The sequence below is a fragment of the Haliotis asinina genome, chromosome 5 (genome assembly GCF_037392515.1).
Source record: "Haliotis asinina isolate JCU_RB_2024 chromosome 5, JCU_Hal_asi_v2, whole genome shotgun sequence".
NCBI lineage: Eukaryota > Metazoa > Mollusca > Gastropoda > Lepetellida > Haliotidae > Haliotis > Haliotis asinina.
This window is the reverse complement of record NC_090284.1, coordinates 44,370,968-44,397,798: the sequence shown is the minus strand read 5'-3', so window position 1 is coordinate 44,397,798 and position 26,831 is coordinate 44,370,968. Positions and strand designations below refer to the sequence as shown.

The following is a 26,831-nucleotide window of genomic DNA, read 5'->3' as shown; positions in this document are numbered from 1 at the left end:
TCTGGTCTCTAACATTTACCACCTTAGTAGAATACAAGAGCACAAGCTTTGTGTCTGCAGATCTAGAAACCCAATTTAGGTGAACAGGAATTTCAAGCTAGCATCACAGAGGCCTTTCTTGAAGGGAGAGAGACCCTTTCAAGCTTGTCCTACTCTACACAGTTAATGCATGTCTTCTTTATTATTTCAATGCTTTATCCAGATTGCAATAATCATCAGGATAGCACTTTCATTGACTTTATCATATACAATCAACATTTTCAATACACACCACCATATGACCAATGGCACATTTCCAGATGTGATTTCATTAGAACAAATACAGAATTTATTCACTTATCCTATGTATCTTTATTCCCTGAAAATGATAATTGTCTTTTTTAGTAGCTAAAAATTAGCAAATTTGTCTAAGAAGTTCTATTCAGCAGAATATTTATTCATTTCAGGTTTCAGTAATTGTGTTTGAACTAGTTGGGGAGAAAGTATTATAGCTGAGGCGACCATCTTTGTTCCTTTAGACAAGGATGGTGTGGATTTAATGGACAAATACAGTGTCATGGCTGATTTTATCAGCTCACAGTAGCTTCCTCCACAGTATGGGACACTTAATGTAAAGTTCACTGCACCGATGTAATCTTTTTCAACCCTTAAAGAGCTATTGAATTACACATTGATTGATTTTCCAGTTGGTACAGAACTTACATTGCAGAACTTGCGTATCGCCAGTTTCTACATAAAGCGTTTGGATCCTTCCCATTCTGGTGTGACAATACTGATGTTGAATCATTCATGATGGACTATGCTTCCAATCTCAAATCAGAGGACATAGATATTTACAGAGTATCAAATGAAGAAAATATGAACACAGTTATTTTTATTTCACTTTCAGATGTTCTGAAAGTGTTTTGATCGGTCTTCTTTGTTGTACTGAATAAATGCATATCATTTTCTCCCCAAGACACATTTCTTGGAATTTCCAGCAGAATGTTTTACCAAGAGGCCAAACTTCAACAAGTCATGGTGTCAGGTGGGGTCTTACTTGTAATTCACATGCTGTGAAGAATCAAATTCAATGTTTCTTTCCATTCTGTATGTGAAAATCAAATGGTGGCTATTTCTCAAATTGATTATTCTCAATACACTTGCAACACTTGGAAACATTTTGTCATTCATCCCTATATCTCCCTGTTGAACCAAACAACATATCAACAGATTCGCTTTTATACAGCTAGGAATCTGAGGAATACAGACGATCAAACTTTTGTTCTTGTTCCAACAATCATCACTCATTCCTACCCCTGTGGAGCCCCATGAGATCCAAGGCTATAACACTTCTGTCTACTCCATAGGAGCTGTGCATTTCACTACCAATCTCTCCTTCCTACCCCAGTGGAGTCCCCTGAGATCTACGGTTATAACATGTCCATCTACTGTAATGGAACTATGAAATATTCCAATAATCGTCCCTTCCCACCCTGTGGAGCCCCACAAGATCCAGGTCTACAACACTTTTGTCTACTTCATAGAAGCTGTCCATCATACCAAATATCTCTTTCCCACCCCTGAGGAGCCCATCAGATCCAGGGCCATAACCTTATGGTCTACTCCTGTGGAGCCATGCAATATACCAAAAATCTCTCCTTTGCACCCCTGTGGAGCCCCACAGGATCTAGGGCTACTACAATTACATCTACATTGACAGAGCTATGCAATATACCAACATTCTCTCTTTCTCACCTCTGTGGAGCCCCACAAGATCCTAGGCTTTAACACATTTGCCCCCTCCATGGGAGTGCATTTTAGTAACAATCTCTCCTTCCCACCCATGTGGAGCCCCACAAAATCCAGGGCTATAACCCTATGATCTACTCCTGTGGAGCCATGCAATATACCAACAGTCTTTCCTTCCCACCCCTGTGAAGCCCCACAAGATGCTGCTGAGTGGTATACATAAAGCTAAGCACACTGACAGTGGTAAAAGAGTTTTGACATATTTCCCCATCTAATGAGAGGGTAACTTGACACCTGAACTTGGACTGGAGCTTCACTGGAAATAGAGGCCTCTCTCTGGCCAGGACCCCATATTAAATGGATTGCTGGTCAGGGAAGCTGGGAGCTTGCAGCTGGATGGGGGAATGGGGAGGATTTGGGAAGACAGAAAGCAGGGAGGGGATGAGAAGATAGAGTACAGGCAAGGGAGATGGCTGATCATGAGGCTGCCAGAAATGACCCTCACCAATGGTCAGTCAGCCTGGTCATTCACATCAGCAGATAATTGAGTAGGTTGGTATAGCGTTGGGTAAGGGTTGAGATGAGTAGAGGCAAGAGGTGTGTTTCATGCATGAGTGGTTGTTTACATTCCACACTGAGACATACATCATTCAAGATTGTATCTAGATATGTGGTTCACAGACTGGTTGGTGAAATCAGTATTTTCAAAGGAACACTTACTAATTGACAGTGTTCTCACTACAGAATGGGTTAATTGGTGGGTACCCAACTGACATACTGCCCGACAGTATCATATTTTTTAGTGATTGTGAGCCCTAAATACTGTGTGTTGAAAGGTATATGGCCTGCTAAGTGCTTGAGAAGAACAAGGATAAAAGCCTTAAAATCCTTGTCAAGCATGCAATGACCTTATCTAAAACTTGGTGTAGCACAAATGTGAAAACAATTGCTACAACCAAAGTATGATTCAGCTGATAGATCAAAGATCAAATTTGATGCTTCTCAAACATTAAAAAAGTTGCCTACAATCAAAGTATGATTCAGTTGATAGATCAATGACCTCATTTAAAACTTGATGCATCTAAAAAACAGGAATATTTGCCTATAATCAAAGTATGATTCAGTCGATAGATCAATGACTATTTAGAGCTTGATACATCTCAAACCTTGCAAGAGTTACCTACAATCAAAGTATGTTTCAGACAACAGTATACTGACTTCATTTAGAACTTGATGCATCTAAAAAATAAGGAAAGTTGCTAACAATCGAGTTTCATTCAGAGGATACACCAGTAAATAGTTCATTAGATGACTGGCCCTTAATTAGTCCCTATATACAGATGTCATGAAGAGTTCATGGAAGCAAGACACTGGTACCTAGTGAGTGTTAAGTGTAGAAACATACACATGAGTGGTACTGTGGTACCATAGATAAGATAAGATAAGATATTTTACTGCATGACGTTTCATTAAGGATCAGTGGCAATATTCTATAAACTACAAATATAAACATGAAAGGTAAAACATTATATAAATATATCATAACAGTTAGAAGCTATATGCTACATATGTCAGGTACATAGTGAGACACAATAAAAAAACACATACGATATAATGTATATAACAATGGCCTAGGGTGATCAAGAAGTGTTCTATATTTGTTTGAAATTATATACATAGTAACAAATTATTTCTATACTATTAGGTTGGTCATTTCTAAACATGAGGTTAAATTTTTCTGTTGTAGAAAGACTTTGAAATTTATTATTTAGTGTCAAAAGGAACTTAAATAAGTGTCACCTTACATCTGAATATTTAGAAGAATACATGAAATGGTGCTCTTCATCTTCAAGGACTAAGCATTGACTACAGAGTCTTCCAAAGGTGGTGTTCCCATATATTATATTAATGATTATCCCTGATTGATGACAAGCTATCCCACTGCACTCTTCAAGAGACCAGCATAAGGGTTGTCATGGGTGGGTCACCCTTGATGGTCAACGGGCTCAACCAGTCACTGATGTGTGTCTTCACATCAGCAGTGCTCACTCTCTGACTAGCAAGGTAAAAGGAAGATAATATTCAATATATGGAGGGAAAGAAGTTAGCGCGTTTGGGTTTATGCCATTCTTTTTGCCCAAAAAAAAATCCCCCAAACATTAAAGCACAGCTGACAGAAGACAGCAAGCATGGACTACACTTACTGAACCCATTTCCTGACTGTTTATACGTGAAGTGATAATGAGAAATTTATTGAACAGTGTCACTGTTTCAACATGGAACATTTGTGCAATAAAATATCAAATATCTTGAAAGGAAAATGTGTTCTAAGTTTTCAATTTTGCCCCCATATGAAGACTCCACATCAGTATCTATATCAGCCACTTTACCCACCCCAACCCCCACCCAAACAAAAAAGACATAGAAAACCACCATGTTTAAGATCCACCATAATCCAATTGCCAAACACTGAATGAAAAATTTTTTGTCTAAATGATAAAGTAACAAAAAGCCCATCAAACTCACACCTATCACACATGTATGCACAGCTGAATACCACTATTGTCTACACTTCCTGTCCAAAACAGTTTCTTCCATTCACCAACAAATCCAAGAAAATAAGATTCGTGTAGTGTATGACTACATAAAAGACCCTATTTCTGTACAGGGGTCATAGACAACAAACTAAGTGAGCTGTCAGTGCTGTCACAATAGCATCTCAGGCTTTCATTCAGACTTGTACAAGGGCAACCTTGACCACAAACACATGGGATACTACCCCCAACATGTGTTCCTTATCCAACAAAGACTGCACCACTGGTCAACAAGTGGTCAAGTCAGCCTCACTATAAGGCACATGGGGAACAGGGTACTGCGAAGAACAGATAGGCTGTTTCATGTTGTCTGTCACCCTAAGAAGAATATGTCCTAACCATGTGTATCTTTGACCCTAAACTCTCAAATACTGTTGTGGACTAAAATGTGTATTCTCTATTATAATATCTTGCACAATTATTATTATGACTATAGGATATGGATATTACTACATTCCTATAATGCATATGTCCAGGCCACTAGTACATGCAAGATGCTAGATGTTAATAAGATTAATCACTGGGTACATTTAAAGACCAACATTATGCAGACAAACTGCCAGACTTGATTTGTTTAAGAACAACATTATGCGCTCTGATACTGCTGAGACAAAAATATACACATGATAAAGTCACAATTGTACTGTTGACACACCTTTTAGCAGAGATTTTTATGGATGTGCAAAGGATTTTGTCAGTTCTATTACATTTTCCTATTTTATTCGTAACCTCTAGTTCCATATTCTCTAAACCATATATATAATGAACTAACACAGATAGACTCTACACAGATTCAACTCTACATAGGGCATAATTCTTATAAAAACTCCAGTGACTAACACAGATAGACTATCAAACTCAACTCTACATAGGGCATAATTCTTATAAAAACTCCAGTGACTAACACAGATAGACTATCAAACTCAACTCTACATAGGGCATAATTCTTATAAAAACTCCAGTGACTAACACAGATAGACTATCAAACTCAACTCTACATAGGGCATAATTCTTATAAAAACTCCAGTAATCTAAATTAATCCTATAGAGGATTAAAGTCAATCGCACAGATCCTAATATGTATTTGAAGATCATTATCCTTCATTAGGGCCAGTAGCCAAAACATCATGGCCCTGGCAGATGGTATGTATTCCTGATTCACCTGTGTGTTCAACATCTCTAATTACAGCCTACAACATGGTGGTCAATCCTGCCTCGCTATAGCACAAAGATGGGAAAAGACAGGATTAAATTAGCCAGGTGTTATCTCAAATACCTCATTATAAAGCAGCTGGTCTTGGCTCAAACAGAGAGGAGTTGACAAAGCTAGTCTTTATGTAGCATGTTAGCAGCATGTCGGAAATTGACAAGTAAATGCAGAGCCAATATTTATCACACATATACATGTGCTTGTATATTTATGACCTGCTTGCATAAATCAGCAAGTTGTAAAATTTCCACATAATTTCTAACCAGATTATTAAAAAGCATATGAAAATATTATCCCATCTCTGAAACAACTGTCATGGTAATCCATCTGGCAAGGTATGACAAAATAAACCATGTCAGTTTTTACTGCATAAGAAATGTACACATTAGCTATGTGTGTAGAGTGACATGTTTATCATACATAACTTACTTTAGGTGGTAGATTTCAAGCTGCTTCATCACGACATGTGTCAAAGCGGAACTAGACGATTACAACTATCTATAAACAGCATCACCAACACCAGTGTCCTCACAGAGCGTAATTATATGTTTTGTATGACAAATGAAAAGCTGTCGGTATCACCCTTCACTACCCAGTAATGTACACAAGATTGACAGCCGCCAATCATCCACGCTTATAGGTTAGTGAGCTCCAGCTGATGATAAGATATCAGGATTGTTTATCATTATTATCACAATAACATGCTCAATGAGTTTTCAGTAATTGCTTATTTCTTGACAAGACTGATTGAGGTTGCTTTTCACAATGTCATCAGTAATTGTTGCTGCATCTTGTTCAATATTTCAAATGCAGGAATTTACATTTTAATATTTAAGTGAATTATTATTGTTTAATCCTACTTTCTCAAACTGTTCTTTACCTTCTTTTTAAGAGACTGATGTAAGACATTAAAACAGGAGTTTATGAGATCTATCTCTTGATGTAATGCCACAAGTAGGAGTGAAACGGTATGCTCTTACCACGGTATGGTATCTATTGTGGTACAAGGCATTTGGTTCCGTCCGTTTCAGTTCTGTATATGAGATATGATCATAACACAGAAAAGAAATGGATAGACTACAACAAAATTATTCAAATTCCATACATTTTAGAAAAGGATAATAAAACAACAGTACAAAAAACGAAAGTACTGATTTTTCTTTTAATGCAAAACTATACCAAACCGAAAGCAAAATACTACAGTTCTACTGATACTGCAATATACTGTTTCATTCCAAGCCACCAGTCTTGCATGCATCCACCAGATTTGTTGGAAGAGATTTGATCAGGTATGTCTATCAGTATGATCAAGATATGACAAGCTGCCCATCCAATCACCATTTTAGAAGCACTTCTTCTGACACGGTAGGTTTTGTATGAGTGCATGCAGAAATAAAAGTATAAATATATGGTCCAAATCTTTTGCGCGTGAAATGTTCATTACAATCCTGAATCATTTCAAATTTTGAAAACATGTTGCTGTTTTAAGGTACTTTTTAAAATTAAATAGATCAGAATATATGCATGCAAAATATTGTTTGCATGTTTTCTTTGCTTGAAAAACGCAGGTTTCTGCGTTAACGCAAAAACTGTTAGGTAAGCATGACATGGAGAATCTATCGTGAAAGTGTTTATCATGGCATCTGTTTAGTCTGTCGTACAGACCCTGAAGCATAAATATCCAAGAAAGCCCACACAAGTCTAGAAAATGTGGCAAGTCTAGATTTCCAAATGAAAGTCTCTGGGCTCCATTTCATTATATTATTTTTTGTTCACTATGGACGTTTTTTCAGTAAAATATGTTCATTTCAGAGACTAGCTGTTAGTCTAGGCATCTGTTCTGCTAAAATATTTAATCTCAATGGGTCAGTGGGGAAGCCTAGTGGTTAAAGTGGTCATCCATCACGTCGAAGACCTGGATTCAATTCCCCACATGGGTAAAATGAGTGAAGCCCATTTTCAGTGTCTGCAGCTCTGATATTGCTGGAGTATTGCTAAAACCACCAAAAAACCAAACTCACTTTAACATCAATGCCAGGTAACACCCAGTCTGGACAATCCACTGAACTGAATCCAATTGATCTTTTAAATATAAAAGTCATAGAAACGAACATAGAAACAGGGACACACATAGGCTATACCTCGCTAATCATCCTGTGTTTCATACAAGCCTGGATTGTTGAATTTTCTCCAGACATTTGCTACTGTGCCTGACAATCAGTCTACCCTTACTTAGTGCCATCTCTGCATCTTTTTTTCCAATACTTTACATCTTTAAAAGAACATGTAATAACCTCTCACTGGTAATTAAAAAAACTCATTCTACTTACAACTCAGTAATTCAGTCTGACAAATAAAACATCTAAGCTCATGCAGAATTCTTTTAATTACCTAAAGCAAAATAAACATTTGTGAAAAAAACCCAAACATTTGAAAAATCTCCTTCCTGAACACTTCCCTGAATAAAGTCCTCAAAGTCTACAATGGAATACATTGTCACAGAAACTGAACATTCCCTTCTTGTCTATCGTGCTGGCTTAACAGGTTAAGTTTCTAATTTTCCCATGCAGAGGCTCCTTCACATTAACCCACAATGTCACAGCTCCCGAACAGAGAGCCAGCGATTGAAACTACCAATGTTGTATTGACTGCTTCTAATAAAATCAAGAATCTATCTATCACTACATTTGTCAAATTACTGCTTTCTTTTCATATAGTAGCTTGCCAAGGAGCTACTATCCCGTGCTATCCCCTCGATGCCGAATCCGCACCATGCTATTAACCTAGATCCCCTGGCTTCTCTTTCCCCACCATTACCACTTGGATCATTGTTATATTTAACTGTATTGCAACTTGGCAAGCATTTTGTACATAGCTTTCAGTTCATGATACACTTGTAGGTAAAAGTAGAGTCGTCTGGACGCTCATTAATATTGTACTTTCGTAGCTTTGAAGGATAAAATACCTTGTGAAAGATGGACAGATTATGGGTGGCATCGAATTAAAGTATTGAGTAAAGATTACTGCTGTTATTTTCATGAAGATACTGACAATAGTGTGGTCAACTTTGGCACTGTCTTTATGGTGTAGATGAACACTTGAAACAATAAGAACAATTTATTCGCAGTACAATCTAAAATCACATGATATACAGAACTTCATCTGTGATTAATTTCAGAACCAGACTGATAGCTCAACTGCCATACTTGTAAAACCAATACCAGTTGGAACTCCATAGTGGTGATTCCATGGACAAAACGGCATCTGATTGATAGATAGATTGATTGATTGATAGATTGGTTGATTGATTGATTGATTGATTGATTGATTGACTGACTGACTGACTGACTGATGTGAGTGAGTGAACGAACAAATGAACTAGGTTGGATACTGCTCAGAACAGTAGTTTTGAATAGGAATAGTGATGGAGTCTCAGCCATTTACCATTTCTTTAACCAACAGGCACCAGTATGGCACTGACAACCTAGAAACAGAACCAACTGTGGAAGAAGTCAGATTAAAACTAGACCCACAGTGAAATATGTAATGCGATACAGACAAGTTCAATAGTGACAGAAGTGGTAAGGTTGAGACTAGTTCGTACTATTATTTCAAAATGCTTCAAATGAAATACTTCAAACTTAATTAGAAAAAAAAGAGTTTAAAATATTATCTAAATCCCATGAAACACTCTATGACTACCTTAAAAGTAAACCAAAAAATTCACACATCAACAGATGTGAACTTTCTAACTTCTATTAACTGCAGGAAAACAGTCAGCACCATCAAGCTTAGACCTCAAGCATTGAGAGGTTATTGATTACAACATGTCTATTTCATATGAAATCTACAAGTTCCTTGTCTGAGTATCACAGTAAGCTGGCTCTCAGCACCTACACTGTTCGCCACTTGTCATAACGACATAGGAAAGTATCGGCCAGTCAATAATGCTCTTCACATAATTAGTAATACCATCCTCATCTGATTGGTCACTCATATTTATGGCCAAGTCCTTGACCGCAGCAATAATTAAAGCTTCTCCAGGCCACAACAACTTAACGAGCTTTTCTTCTTTCTGATGAAACCATTGATTAATTTGTACTTTTGACTAGATAGATGATGATCTTTTACAACTTAAGCTTTTCTTCTTTCTTGTGACATTTAAATAAGAAGAATTTATTTATACATTTGACTAATAGGTTGATAAAGTGTTGCAAAAACTCATTGACATCATCTCATCTATCAATATGTTTACATGACAACTAAATGGGCATTCATATTCATGGTCTAGTCATTGACTGTTATAATGAATGGTCTTTCTCGCCACAACACATTAAACATATTTTCTTCTTTCTGGTGAATATGATAAACAATTATAAAAGCTCAGTAACATGGTCTTACATGTGAGAGGTCTTGCACATGAAAATGTTGACATGAAAACTATTGATAATTACAAATCATTACACAATGATACAATTTAGCTTCACATTACAAAATAGCATGACATTATGCACATTTGCAATTTCACCATCATATTTCATCATAGTCTTAAATATGCTACATCTTTTTAATAATTTCATTTTGTGTTCACTAATAATTTACTTCGTATTTTATGGAGCAAAAGATACAGACAGATACAAAATTGTACCTGTGGCAAAAATATTTACGTGAATGTAACCTCTAATGGTTGTCATGAGGTGTAATCTATCTGGACTGAACATAAAGAGCCAGCATCATCGCAGAGGGATGACATATCTTATTAAATGCCTGTCATATTTGATAATGTACAATCCATAAGGCCTAATATTATCCAGAAACTGAGATAAATCTGACCAATGAAAGCATTTTACTACTTATATCTAATAATACTCACACAGAAGAACAATATTTCACAAATCTGTCCAACCTAAAAAAATACCTTTTTGATGTTTCTAATTAAGACGAACAATTCTCGGTCTAGCGAAGACGAAAAGTTGAGACCATAGGAAGTTCATATCTGATACATTGGAGCATATCCATCATATCTTTGACACTGATTCATCTTTTTTTTTTTTGCTGCCATAAAAAGCTGTGTTAATCAAGAGCATCAATCCAAGCCATTTCTCCCCGTACCTGTTTTCAGTGACTTAACAGTCTACTCGCTTGTACAATCTGTCGAAGCAAATAAGATGTGATAATGGCGTGATAACGACAAAGAGGATATGGATATTTATCCTATCATATCCATGTAGAGGACGCTATTAGCATTAGCGTTATTGATCAGCAGAATCATATACATAACTTAGCAATCACTGCATGTATCAACACTGATAATTGCAATGGTTGTGAAAAAAATGACTTATCTTTTATCAAAATTTAAGAATGAATTAATGTGCCAAAGCCACTTAAATGATTTCCTATGCAGTATTGAAATCAAAACATGCACTTTTTCACAGATTTTTAAAATTTGTCAGTTAAGTTCCTTTCCAAAATAGCAACAAAGAAATTTTAAAGGTTAGTCTATTTTTTAATTTCACAGCAGCACATTACTACAGTGGAACATCTAAAATACTGGTCATGAATATTTTGGATGAGTCAATAAATATCTATGAATACACAACGCCATTTAGAAAGTGCCAGTGCCATTTAAAGAAAGATACAGTAAGTTAACTGTAATAAGACTTTGAAGCAAATGTAATTTTTTGGGGGTCAAAAGAAACGTTCCTCCTGTACCATATTTACAAGTGGAATCAAGGAATCTAGACTTTTTTTATTTTGTCCAGACTTGAAAAATACAAGAATACATAAATTCCACAGTAATAATATATGACTAAATCTTCATTTTCCTCATAACTTGGCAGCTATACTCGAAATGTTTGTAGGCCTGCAAACTTATAAAACACATTCTTAAAACATTGGCTACAATAAAAGTTAAGAATTGTTAAGTCTATGAACACTTACGAATAATTGCCCTGGTTCTTAAATCGTAAGTCCCCTGTCGTGATATTGCTTGAATATTGCTGAAAGGGGCATGAAACCATACATACTCACTTTAAAATCTTAAAGACAATGAGACAACCATATAGTTCTCCACATGATGATGATGATGATGATGATGATGATGATGATGATGATATATTCTTCAGGAAAACAGCACCCGAGGCAGATAATCATCCAGATATTGACATTGTGTCAATCAATCAACCACATGTCAAACAGTATGTCACAGAATGTTCACCAACATCCAGCATATGATTTCTACTGCAAGTATTGAATTCATATGCATGTTTAGCCATATAAACATAATTATTCGGGAAGGTAGTACTTTCAGCTCTTAACTGATCAATGATAATTTTTTTTTTGTTTGATCTCCTATAAAAGTTCACCGATGTCAATAAGTGTTATTTACATCGCCATGTGTTTCCTCATTTTGAGAATGATCAATTTCATATCTGGCACACATGATTGATCATGACGGTTAACGCCTCAAACTGTTTGTATTCTATGTGAAACTGCCTGATTTAACGTGATCATTCATAATATAGTTTAGTGTATACAACTCAGCATTTTAAAGGCTTTCAATCTTTTGTCAGTGTGTTTGTTTCATGACCTACCAGTCTAAGACCAAGAAAATTGGTCATTTCAAATTTCATAGTCTATACATTGGTACTTAGTAGCACAAACAATACCACTGTGCTTTTCAAATTTCACAGTAGCTGACACAGATATGCATAATTGTACATCTTCAATACTGTTTTATAAAATCCCCTTACATATACTTAGGGGTGTAACTGCACATTCTGTAAATTTTAAATTTCAGAGTACACAACCTGCACTTAAAACAGAAAACCTATTGTTTAATCCAAACAACCAAGTCTACATTACACAGATGAACACTGCAGATTCACGTTATAAATACAAGCAAACAAGCGAGTTTAGCTGCTATATTACCTCAATAACTATTACTCATTTTCATTTTGAATTTGATGAGAAAATAATGAATCTTTTGGTTTATTTAATATTACTTTGATATAATTTATTACATAAGCTCAACAACAGTCTTATAATCTATATCACTAAACACTAAACACAATTAACCAGAATTTTTACGAACAAAAAATCCCCTCCCCCCCCCCAAAAGTTTTTTGATGAAACAATTTTAACATTACTACAGGAGGCTAAATTGATACGAAGACACCTGTAACAAACTGGTTCTTTGGTCTTGTCACTTCCTGTACATTTTAGTCAAAATGCGACAACAAACAACACAAATAATAAACAAATACCTGTAGTCCAATAGTCGACAGTCTATACCAAATATCAACATAAAAAAAGCCACCATCAACTCAGAATGAAAAAAATAAGAAGTTTGAACAACTTTGCTTTCATGTTTCCCAGTTTTATCAGTTGTCAGGTGAATACTGTTGTCTACAAGCAAGTACATCACTTAGTTCCCTTAAGGAGTCAGTTCATCTTTTGGGTCCACCGTGTGTACATTGCTGCATATCAATTGTCCATTACAATGCAATGTACAACAGCCCGCTCCACAGACACCAGTATATAATTTCCTATTATACCACTGCCATAAGCACTGCTCCCTTAAAACCTTCAAAGCTGAGTTCAGAAATGCGAAACACTCCATAAACACAACATATCTCTTTTCAGACGCTCTTTTGTTATCAACACAAGGGTCAGAAATATGGAGTATACATTTACAACAATCGTGATTTGCTTATATCAGCGACTGATTCTATAGACGTGTAAGAAATGATCGCTTCTTAAGCTCTTATGAACTTGGTGTGTAAATCCAGGAATGTGTGTTAAATATAAATCAACATGTCCTGACCTGCTGTGAGTTCATAACAAGTCTTTTTGCTATTGTTGATTTTGTCAGGCCCAATTGTACTCGTATCGGTGTAAAGTACTTACTTCGGTTGCATTCTTTAAATGGCGTCTCACAGATATACCTGTGGCTGACTCGTTAGTCTAAAGGGGGTAACAGCCCATTGCAACTTAACCGTCAGTCTTGTTTCAGATCTTGTCTAGAATTCCAACCTTGTTTTCAACATTTGCTATCTGATGTTGTGGCTGTTCTCCTATGACTTTAAAAGTAATGTTGTTATTTAACTTCTGCTAACAGTAATGCCAGATTTGTTAGAAAGCCATGAATATGATATTAGATGTATTAAAAGAAACTACTAGAATCTCAAATTTTTTCCCATTTAATCACTGCAAATATTTCTTAAATGAATGTACATGACCTTGCCTAATACCTTCATATTTCATTTGATCTCAAGGTATGTTGTTAATTTTTTTATTGTTTGGGCCAGACTCCAATTTACAGACCAGATTGTACATCTGAAATATTGCAGAGTGTGTTGCTATACAAATAAACAAAAAAAACCAACATTTATTTTTTTTCTTTATTCTATGTATCTTTCTATTGTTTAAGTGGCATTAAGTAAAGATGATGTTGAGATCAAAACAGAGAGGTTTCTAATTAAACATGTCAGTCTAATTTCCATCCCTCAAATCACTTTAACATCACGACAAGAATCACAACATGAAATAAACAACTGAATCATCTCTCCTGTCAATTTCAAGCCATGTAAATTACACATTGGAACACTTAAATCACATAATCAGTTTCATTTTTTATAATCTAAGAAACATTTTCATCATCTTAGTTCAACCACTGACATGTTTCCCAACTAGAAAAGCAGGTAACCATTGATCGAGTCAACATTTAGCAGATCAAGATGGCACTTTTATCCGTCAGTAACTAACAAGGAGAGATGCAGATTTCTACAGGGAACTGCTTATGTCATCTGCACGATGTACAGGTATGTGGTCTTGAAGGCCTCAGTTAAGAAACATGCATTGTTAACATGCTGTTAGCATGCTGTAGGCCAGCGGAGAAGGGAGCTAACCTCACTCAGTCAAACAATCTTCCGAAAACAAACAGAAGAGACAACAGTTAGTTGAATACAATGACGGTCTTGTAAGCTGCAAATGTCACTACAGACTGTCAATACAGACTTAGTTTCAGGTGTGAAAATTCAAGAAAGACATCACAGGAATTTCAATTATGAATGAAGTCCTTTCCCAAACCCACTAAAAGACAAAAGCACACAAAAATCATGAAAATGTTTTGTTTTGTTTTTCTAAATCTGAATATTTTTTTTATGCAATGATTTTATAGTATTTAAGAAAAAAAATAATTAAAGTTAAGTATTTTTTTAGCCAGGTCAGTTGAAACAGACAAATTGCATGACATGTTTCTCGACCAACACTCCACCATCATTGGCTTCAAGCCACAAAGCTGGACTCATTCAGGTTTAAAAAGCACAGGATGCTCTTTTTTGTTTTGTAACAAAGACAAGCCAACCTTGTATCCTAAACAACGCTACATTCAAGATTTCCTTTATCAGCCTTTGTAAGCAAGGAGACAGAATCACCATATCTACTGATAAAGATGTTATACACACAGCCTCTGACCCCTGACCTCTAAACCCACACTATGGATGGAAGGTTGCGATTATCTCCAAACATGTCCTCACTGCTCGCAATTGACAAGTCAACTACACAACCCTGAAATATGCAACCCTGGTCAAACACTGAAATTGACAAGACATGTGCAAGTTAATAACAATAGTCTGTCACTGATAGTGTGAATGTAAGAACCACAGGATGTGATACTGGCAGGTAATAATGGTAGGATTTTCATTGCAGTCTAAAATGTAATTTGACCCCCAAAATACCCCTTTTTTCAGCTACTTGTATGGATTTCACACAATATAAACAAGAAGACAAGAGGCGGATGAACTTACTAGGGACAAGCAACAGACAGGGCAGCAATGATCATACGATACAATTTAAGGGCAATTTTAGAGAGTTATTTTAGGGGGTGAGGGAGAAGTCCTGATGTGTCAAGGATCTACAAATAGCACCTTGTTACTGTCAAAATTTATTGGTCATATTCCAAAATAAAGGCACTTTCCTGCAGATAAACTTTGCTTTGATGAGTAAAGTATTGGCTTTTTGAGTTACCTTAAAAGGTTTTCTGGTTATTTAAATTTTCATTAATATTCATCACAATTTCTTCTCAACGCCTAGAATTTAATGAGCTTCCTTGCTACAATAAAGACCAAATTATGTTGTGTTCTTCATTGAAATGTTTTATTTTCTTCAAAGGTAATCATCTTGATTATAATATTATAAAGATATTAATCTGTGAAAAGATGATCACAAAATTATTTCGAAAACATACTTTTTCAAAGTAAAAATGCCAAAATCATGATTTCAGATTTATAACCTAAAGCTGTATAAATCCAGCTGATCGATGTAATGTTCTGGCATGGTGGATTAAAAATGAACATTTTCAAAGTATTAAAAATAATAAGGATAAAAAACACCTGTTTAAAATGAATAATAGCTTCTGGACTGACAAGCTGAACACATCCCTGACAATAGTTCTTATATCAATTTTGTATTATGGTAAATCATCATGTAGGAATCATCGTAAACAAGAATGATGAGATTGTCACATAAACTTTTATAAAATAATAAATGCTGACAAATTGCTCACTGTGAGAATCATTTGACAGTCACACCCTCAGTTGAATAATGACTAATAGATTTGGATTTGAAAACACTGTGTCCAAAACACTTTCTTGATGAGATGGTGTGAAAACGTCATTAAGAATCTCAACATTTTGAATTGTGGCTGACATTCAACACATAAACTTTCCATCTGCTAATAGCTTCAGGTCTGTTAAATTGCCAAATATACTACTCGATATTTGCAAAGGGCCCAAATAGACATCTTTTGTCAAAGTGTGGCCCCTAACAAACGTTGGGTAGTATAACCCTGCAGATGTTTCTTGGGAGAAGAAAGTCACTTGCAATATAATTACTCTTGCTATGATGCTGCAACTTTATTGAGTGAAGGATTATGGCTGATTCAAGGTAGGATCACACGGTTCAACAAATTTATTTCAGTGGTGTTTTTATGACTTCTAAATGAAATATGTGGAACATTTTCTACATACACAAAAAGATACAATTCTATGGCCAAGGCAGCACCTTTTGAAACCAATTTGCACTGATTGGGAGACAAGTCGTAGCCATTGTTGTCAAGTCAACTTAATTGATCTTGGAGCGAACACATTTTTTGACCCTGAGAAATGAATAAATTTCTTCCATGTAACTCCACTTGCCAGTGGCTCTTCAAATCACTGCAAGACTATGAAAGGACAAAAATCTTCATAAAGAAATCAGACTTTTCTTTCATTTCATCTGACACAAAGTCATGTCTCTGGAGACTTGGGAACTGCTCAAATCGCAGTGCTTACGATCTCCTAGAAGGGCACACCTTGCTACAAAATTATCTATCAGTAGGCAAAACTCAACAGAACTGCAATACAAAAGATATCTTGTGTAGAACACTCTTTTATAAGCTTTAAGGTTGAAATTTATGGTTTCATTAAAGTTTGTTGAATTAGATACATACACTAAAATTAATTATGATCTAAGGTTTTATCACAAAAACTATACCATACAATTTGTCTGCACAATTATGTACCTGTTAAAAATCATTACTCATCTGTTATATGAATTCAAAACACGTCATGAACTGTTCTTGCTATAGAAATCAAAATTACTTCTCTCTTACTTCAGCAGATCGTATTTACTACCCTGCCATGGTTTAGCAGCCACATTCAGCCACATTCCTCTTGACAACATGCATATAACCAGACAAACCAGTGATTCACATAATGAGCATTTTCAAGTTACGAGGAAACAAAATTAAGCCTCCAAGCCCAACAATCTGATCATCTGATAAGCATAGGAGTCTAAGGCAATCTGCCATACTTTTGGATAGATAGACTTACGTCAATCATAGCATTTTGCAGAACAGAGCATCTTGAACATGAACAGACATTAAATGCACATGTTGTGATAATTATTCATTCAAAGATAGCATTCTCCTCTGTACTACATATTCAATTTACTTCCAAACTCAAGAACACTTCCTGAACATCATGAATAGGACACCAGCACCAAGAACACATATTCAAATACAGAATACGTCTTCATCAAAACATGCTTGCCACATTCAACCCATGCTTTCTCATTCTGTTGATCACTGGATTGTCTGGTCCAGACTCGATTATTTACAGACTGTCGTCATATAGCTGGAATATTGCTGAGTGCGCCCTAAATCTAAATTCTCTCATTCACTCTTCAAATACATAACCCAAAGTGCATATATAATCAACGACACAACTAAGTGAGAGTGAACATTGCTTAACTATGTGAGAGAGAGCATTGTTTTATGCAACCAACAACACAATTCAGTGAGAGAGACCATTGGTTTATGCAACCAACAGCACAATTAAGTGAGTGGGAGAAACCATTGTTTTATGGCCCTCTAATCAATATTCGAACAATAGGGAATACCTGATACAGTGTAACCATGTTAGAAATCAAACCCATCTACAGGATGAACACTTAAACCACCTGGCCAACTGCAGAATACATTAACACATTTGAAGTCTTAATGCTGCCTTTGTGAATGAGTTTCACCAAAATTCAAAGAAAAGTACATAAGGCAGAGCTGTGAGGAACAAATTCAGACATCAACATCCCATTCCTGTTCTTCCAGCATCTGATTCACATGGACACTACCTATAGATAATGATTTTAACAGAACAACAGTGCCAAAATACATCAAACTGTTAATGACAGGTGACTTGAAGCAGGCACTGTGATATAGACTGACTGTGTTAATCACATTGACATACTTTCAAGCTGTCTATTTTAAAGACATCAAAAAATACTTCAAACAAGTAAAAATGTCACATTTCAAAGAAGTTGCTCAAAGAAATCAGTTGTGGTATTCTTTTGATTGAGATACAACATTAAGGGAATGTGTAACAGGGCAACTGGTCCAGCATGAAGACATTGGGAAAGTATTTTTCTCTTATTCCTGGAAGAATCTGATAGAACTCTCAGAACCTTACTGACAAAGAATCCTAACAGATGGTTTAATTAATTTATAGATATTCACACAGGTGACATATTGCAAGTAAGCACTTTTACATCTGAGGCAAAAATATAAAGCAATATAAAATTCACAACATTACAGCTTCTTGTATTATTTATATAAAAAAAAAAAAAAAAAAAATAAAAAACGACAAAATTTTAAAAATGCTTAAAGTTAAATGATCAATACATAGATATAAAATGCAACATAGTTTTCAATTTTGAAATGAAGAAAAAAAATAATTAATAATTAAAAATATATTTTAAAAAATACCTAATGCTCAATGATCAATACAAAGATACAAAAAGTAACATAATTTTCAATGAATACTGAAAAGAGACAAAGAGACAAGAAACTATCAAAATAATCATAAAGGAATATTTAAACTACTCGATTAAACATGCACTAGTGATGATTACACAATGCACTTAGAAAGTGGTCAAATGTAACAGGTCATATTTGGGATTACACTTTCTTACTAAAGTACAAATTGTTGTCTTTTCTTTGGTGAGTCCCATTGGAACTTGCGTTAGCTGAGCGAGATAGGCAGCTGACAATTGTGCTGGCAGCTAAAAGCCTGACACTGAAGGTGCAGGTTTGAATCCCGGATGAGACTCAACCAAAACAAGTACTAGAATTTGTACTTTACTAAGAAAGTGTAATTCCAAATGTTACGTGTACTAATGCTACATTACTTTCAGAGCTCCCTACCTGAAATGATGGATTGCACCATGAGTAGCCTCAACATCACCAAAATTATGGAGAACACCGATAGCAGCAGGTCGTTTGTTCACGAGGTTTCTACTTGCTACAGGATTTCCTCTCCAGAAGCACCACACTGGTCTCAAATAACTACCCAATCACTGATAATAGTCACTTACAAAAGCTACGGAGTGACATTTTCGCCTTATCAAACACAGCAGCGACTTAAAATCGATCTGTCATAAACCAGATCAGAAATAAGCAAACTTTACTTATCAGTGTTGGGCTGTGGCGAGGATCAGGTGAATAACACTTTCGATCTCTATGAGCAATGTATGGCATACCTGTTCACAAAGCTATTGAAATGTCGGACTTCATATTTGGCTAAATAGAATGGAACAGCCAATCACAGATGTTGATTTATGACAGATTTGTGTCCCCTGACGCTTGCACTATTCTGTGTGAGCTGACAGAGTGTAAATAAAAGTATCATGATATCTCGTTTATTGTGCTTGAATATTTCACTGTGGGTTGCTTATCAATATGAGAGGGTGACTTGATAACCCTATCAGTTTATCATTTAAGGACACATTTGTGAAAACTTAAACTGTATTTTACAAACTGTGTGTTTTATTATGTCACATTATTAACTGAAAATAATTAAATGAAATATCAAATAACAGAAAGTTTAACTGTTTAACTGGCATTTTAGAAGCTGATGAGTCAATGTGTAAACATATCTTTATAGACAAGCTACTGTTTATTGTATATTGCAAATACATACTAAATTCAATAAACAAAACATTGTTACTTATAAATGTTTTTAACTTATATATAAAGAGCAAAACCTGATTTATTTATATAATAACATGGATTAAAGGGTACCTCAAAGTGGGTACCTAAAATATATTTTAAAAAGTCATTATCTTCTCTTATTCCTAAAGTTATTAATAGATTCATTTAAGATTTGACAGCTTTAAATGATATATCTATTACATAAGTTTGTTTGACAGAAAAAAAATATATCATGAAATATGATTTATTACTAGAAAAATTTTATGGGATGATGGAAAATTACACGAGTAGTCAAAAACCACCTCTCTCATTTAATCATACAAATATACAAATTAAAAAACCCTGACAGCTCATATTTGTTATGTTAATGATACCTTGGTACATTGGTATGGTGAAACAAATCCTGATGATGACAACTAAAATGCCAGAGATCTTATCTAATCGAATGAAAAGTTCCTTACAACATATCTTCTAAGGATATTCATGTCAACTAATATTGATCTTAATATTGGTTCTGACAAAATTACCATTTTTATTTTTTTGCAAATTTCCATATTTGAACGGGGATTTCATGTGACATTTATACTTATATACTATAATCAGAGCAGAGTAATGGAGATTGACTATCTGGGAAGTGAGGATTCTTACAATGATCCACAATAACCTACATCTGATAGAAGATATCCATTCCACTTTTGTGTCCACATAGCTTGCCTAATGTACACAATTTAGGTACTGACCATTTGACATTTTCGATTGTTTTCTACAAACAATTTCTTCCTGAAAACAGTAGAAAATACATAATTTCTGCTTCAGGTTTATCCCCAATAGGAATGTTTTGAGGAAATTGTGTCAGAAAATTCTATAACATTAACTTATTAACCTTGCTCTTCAGGAAAAATCACAGCCTCTATGCAAACCTCAATCCAAGAATATTAAATGGCTGAAGTCTTACAGTGAATTCTTTCAAGCCTTTAAAAATAAGTACAAACTGTTTAATATAACTGTTTATATACAAAATCTCTAAGAAACTACTTAAAAGAGTATCTTTATAGATTACCTAATGATCTGTTCATTTATTAGCAACATAAGTTGGCTATCAATGCCACTCTACTTTCCAAATATAAACAAAAGTTCTTAAACAACAGAAGCTGATCACAAACTGTCTGTCACCAACATCACCTTAACGTTCAACAATGATCAAATCCTAAATTCTTTCTGACAATTCTTTCTGTCAATGTCATGACTACATTTTCTGTCAAATCATGTCTTTCGTTTTAAGGAACTGGCACTCTTAAGTGCAGGAACAATGTCTATTTATATACTAACCTACTGAAAAAAATGAGAGCACAACTAAACTGGTTTCTTCTGTTCAGTTGTCACCTAGAAATGTACGTGTGTTTTCTTGAAATAATCTCACCTCTTTTAAAAATACCATCTCTCTAAACAGGAAAATGTCACATACTTTATAATGGAAGGAGTGAGCCTGAATCTTTCACAGTGAATAGAACATAGTGTAACAACATTCTTGTGGCTATCATTGAATAGCCTTTCTCTTGATCATGCTGTTGAAACACACAAATACAAATGACGTATGTTACACGTAATTTGAGAACATGTACAACAAAAGAATTTCAAGCAAGGTCTAGGTGCAAGCCCCCCTGAGGAAATCTAGTCACACTGTTAGTAACAGTTTGTCTCGAAGAAACAGTCTGATGTGTTTACTAGACATATACAATGCAATGAGTGACTTTTAAGGTGTTTTCATTTCGGGTGGAAGTTATAAATCTATTTCTTACAGTCTTTCACAATCATAAATCCCAAATGTAAAATATTAATTTTTTGATGGTGTTCAATTATTTCTCAACATTACTAAGCTATAGAAACATTTTTAACAATTTAAAGAACTCTTGCCACTTTTCATTAACGTATAATTATTTTTTAAAATTTTCAACCTAAAATTATTTTCAAAAATTGAAAGCTGTTGTGAACGCACTGAAAACATATCACCAGCTATTCAGTTTTAAAAGGGTGAACCTGCAAAATTTGTAGCATAGGCCATTACATTAATGTATAGAAACTCACAATTCTCTTTATGGAAAAACACCAATTTGCTACAATGGACATCCCTTTTGACTCTCTTAAACAGCCTCTCCATGCAATTTAAGTTTCGCACTGTGTACTTTTTACAAATGGTCCCAGACAAGACAGCCTCTGTTGGGTCTACGAAGTTGTCACGCAGTGCCTGTGGGGGCCTTGACTATTGTCAAGGGGGTGGGGGGAGAAGTGAGCTATATGTATTACGACGATACACCCCTCACCTATGGCTGAACATTCCTCCAACACCTATAGCGACAGATAATCATGACACACCAAGATAGACATGTTGGTTTTGACATACCACTGACAACCCTAGCATGAAATATACACATAATTACAAGTAGAACTGATTGTGGCCCTTGGAGATTGTCAGTTAGCCAGTCAGTCTTTAATTGGTAATAATTACTTGATCCTGTTGTGTATCACATAGACTGGTTAGGTTTAAGATATTTACATGTTATTCACCATCGAGAGGTTTATGTTTTGTTACTGACAGCTGATAAATTATAGTGTACATAGTGTAAGAGACATGATATGTACATACACCACAACATTTTGACACCCTAGAAATATAGCGCCAAATCCTAGATGCTATTGCTTGCATGCTTGCTTCTGCCAATGCAAAGAAAATTATTTAAACTTCGATTACTTATTTTCAAATGCCTTATCATTTGAAAGTCATGTCATTTTCACAATTTTCATCAAACTTGGGATTCTACACCACTGATAAATTAGATATTTAGATATTTAAATCCTGCAGATGATGGTATTGATTGTTTCAAATCTAACAATTCATAAAAACCATATTAGTATGCTAGTGTTTAAAAGAAATGAAGGTATATTCTCCAAAATGTTTGTAATTTGAACCATTTCATATTCAAATATGAAATACCAGAACAATTGATGCAATATACATGATACAAGATCTAATTTGTACAAAGAGACACAAATGACAAGATTTTAGTCAATTTATCTTAAGAGTACGGAAAAACAAATGTTCATGTGAAATTTAAATACTGAAAGTAGAAGAAAATTGCAGGTAAATATATTAATATATATTAATATGATATTGCACACCAAGAATACAATATCCTGTTTGAGAGACAATATTTTGCATTAAAATGTATCAAAACACCTAAAAAATACTTTAATAGATTTTTCAACACAAGCATAATCAGTCAATTTTCAAGGCATTAAATTCTTCCGAACATCTTTAATGATGAGATTCTGCCTCCTAACAGTTAAAACTTGAGCAAAATGTCAAGTAAGGTCAAATGAGGTTAGCATTAACAAATTGTGAAGCAATGGTGATGATTTTTCCTGAGTATGATTGACAGGCGGGAAGACGGACAAGTGACAACTGTGTAATTGACAACCCCATTGATTGATTGATTCCCACACAACTCTGTCGCTAACACAGAGCCAAACTCATTCACCATCTCTGCTGCCACTTTGTTTATGCTACCAATTATTCATTTATTACTCCATATACTCGATCAATCATGAACCATTAGTTATTTCGTACTGCTTTAAAGCAAATCCTATCTATATGGTACACTAGTCTACGATCTGATTGTTATTGAAAAAGGTTGTCAATAACAGTGCATCACTAGAACAGAGAGTGAAAACAAGTCTTGCAGATATTGGTGGTTCATTGTGGATTCCCATTAATCTAGTCACCTGTCAATCAATAATTGTCACCACTGCAAGAAATTATTCATAACATTTCTCTTCACAATCCTTAAGTCTTTAAAAACCTGATTCCTAAGCACCTTTGAAATTATTGATTCCACTGAAACCATCCTATAACCAACCTCAATCATTTCCATCCAAAGGGATGTCAGAAATATATTTACTTATTGAACCAAAAACTAGGTTAATGAAAAAGAATCAGTTGCTTGACATCTGCAGCCTTGGTTACACCACAGTTTTATCAACACAGATAATTATGCTGACATTTTTTTATATTCAAATGTTTTTAACAAATGCACAGATTTGGGGCTTATAAAATAACAGAATAGTTATTAGGGCATCCCTTCAAATGCAAACTACACTCAAATACTGATTCATTGAACAATCAATGAATCTCCAAACGTAATTAAAAATCTAAATACTTCAGCCATTTATGTATCTGTGTACATCTGCACACCCATTGAAGTCAATGTAATGGACACTGTTATACCACAAAAGGTGGAGAGTTTTAAAGGTTTGATGTTAACTAATCAATTAAAGTTCCTGAAAGAAACGCTAATAGCAGCTCATCACTGTCAGATTGCCCGATAGCCTGATGGGAAGAACGTGATAACAATCTGCTTGAAGGAATACAACAGATTCATGCCAAGGCTGCTTTAACTCCAAAGCCTGTGTTGCTAACATAATAGGTCCCTAAATCTCATCAATGGCCCAATTGGTTTGACCACAGAGTCTGTGTGGTCAGTCTGTCCCTCCCACCACACTTTTAGCTGTTACACACCAGTAAATATTAAGAGATTTGATAATGACCTGTCATCGTGAGGAAGCAAAACAATGTTTGATGAAGCAGGAGTGAAAACACTACCTGCTTTAGGGGCACAAAATGGCCCCTCCCAACAAAAAGCTTCTTATTCTCTCAGACACTTTTTAGCCATTGGGATACATATAGATCTATCACCATTTTTCAGAATTATGTTTAATATGCAGAATAGAATACAGTGTCTGTTTATGACTCCCTAAATAGATGAATCGGTTCATTTTTTTTATTAGTCATACCTACAGATTTGTTAAGATGAATGAAAAATTCTGTTTAACATTAACATTAAACACTACCTGTTTCTGTCTCCCAAGACTGCAGCCCAGTAAGAAAGAAACTGACACCTACTTAGCCCGTTTTTAGGGGAATGTATATAAATATATAAATACCTAATGAATCAAAACAATAATTAGCAAACGGCAAATATTAAGCATTGCCTTGTTTTTTTTTTTATGTCAAAGCACTTCTGGGCTATTATATTTAAAGCCATAATTAATTTAAAGTCTGACTTCCTAAAGTTACTCGTCCTATATGCAGTATTACACCTTTTTTTGCACCCAAGGTCATCACAGATATGTCATCACAATGCATCAACCTGTTCGACTCCCAAAAAAGGCCCCTTTCCAATAAATGCAGCTTTATTACTATGATGTCCCCTTTTCAGATCTTTGTACATTGATCTTTGTCATCAGCGTAAATTAAAGGAAGATTAATATCAGAGTACATATAATTCCAGTTCAACTTCCTAAAGTATCTCCTCATGACAAAAACAGCTTATCACCCAAAACGGACCCTTTTTCGGTTGGGGTACAAAAATATTTGTCATGCAAAGAATCAAATGATGTTACATACTAGAGTAAAAGTAATACCTGTTTCCCATGGTCTAAGACCCCTATAGGTGACCCCTCCCTTCTGAACTGAAGAACCCCACCCTCACCTTGCCCTCTCCCCTTCAGATAGTGACTTGTGGGTTAGGAACCCTCCTCCCTACTGGCAACAATTCCTAACACCTAATCTCGTCAATAGACAAATCATTTGATCTCCAGCTGTGGTGTCTCTGTTTCTCCACCCGAGATTCCTCTGTCACCCCTCACCCCCTCCCTGTCCCACCCCCCTCCGGGCTCACTGAGCCCCGTAATCTGTGGAGACAGCAGCTAGTAATCTGTGTTTGTAACCTGCGAGTTAACTGCCGACTCGGCTAGGCTGTAAAAACACCAACAACACGTGCTGAACTTTGATCAACAAACGAGAGCTTTTTAGCAGGGCTTGTCAAAAGAGGGTACACTAGCAGGTGAAAAGCGTTAAAGATGGGCCCCTACAGTCCACAGGAGGGACTGTCACCCCCTAAATCTCCACCCTCCCCTGCCTATGTGAGGTGTGAGGGACAGGAGCAAGCCAAATCAGCAGGCACACGTACTTACGTTCAATCATCGTCAATTACTGGTCCATTACACTGCTTCTTGCCCTGTCAATGACTCTAAGCCGGCGGTAGTACTTGCGTATGATCACCGGATCACTCCCGATCGGACTATCACAGTCAGAGGCTGGTGATGCATGCAGTTTAACAATAGAGGCAGCTAGCCGGTAGGGTCTGCCTGACAGTCTTGCTAGGCTAATTCCTGGTTTTCCTTGTCTCTCAGTGATCCTACAATTAGCTGAGAAAGTGTGCTGTGGTCTTGCAAACATACACTAGGCCGTCTTCCTTCTCTCTTAGTGCTCAATGTGAGAACGGTAATTCTATCCTCATTCCAACCATCAGCTCGTCTCAATTGCTTTGCCCCACACCAGTTACCTCCCCTTGGCCGTGTATCAATCAATCGCCTGAGCTGTGACCCTCACAAGTCTCGTTGGCTCTCCTTCGCCTGGCCCATTCCACTTCAATCAAAAGCCGGCTCTCAGTCTTCACTGTGGGTTCAGGATTCACCAGTGTTAAAATAGCTGCTACAGCCGGGCTAGCATATCAATTAGAGATAAGCTCTATACACACTGCCACGATACAATAGTCAGTGATATACTGCATGTACTTGAACACCCCCCCACTACCCAACCATTAAATAGGCGCTGCCTTACAATCACAGGCAAGGTGCCACCCGGTCCCTCGCTATAACGCGACACTAATCAATTTTAACCTCTCATCCTACAGTCATAACATGCCATTAACCA

General features: G+C 35.8%; 1 protein-coding gene across 4 annotated transcripts in view; it reads right to left on the bottom strand.

The window, feature by feature from the left end:
* The window catches only part of LOC137284581 (zinc finger MIZ domain-containing protein 1-like), a 154,919-nt gene extending 128,484 nt beyond the window's left edge, over positions 1-26,435 (bottom strand). For all 4 annotated transcript variants that reach the window (XM_067816446.1, XM_067816447.1, XM_067816448.1 and 1 more), the window contains exon 1: positions 26,090-26,435. The gene's annotated coding sequence lies outside the window, so the exon portion shown is untranslated. The remainder of the gene's footprint in view (positions 1-26,089) is intronic.
* Between the last annotated feature and the right edge of the window lie 396 nt (positions 26,436-26,831).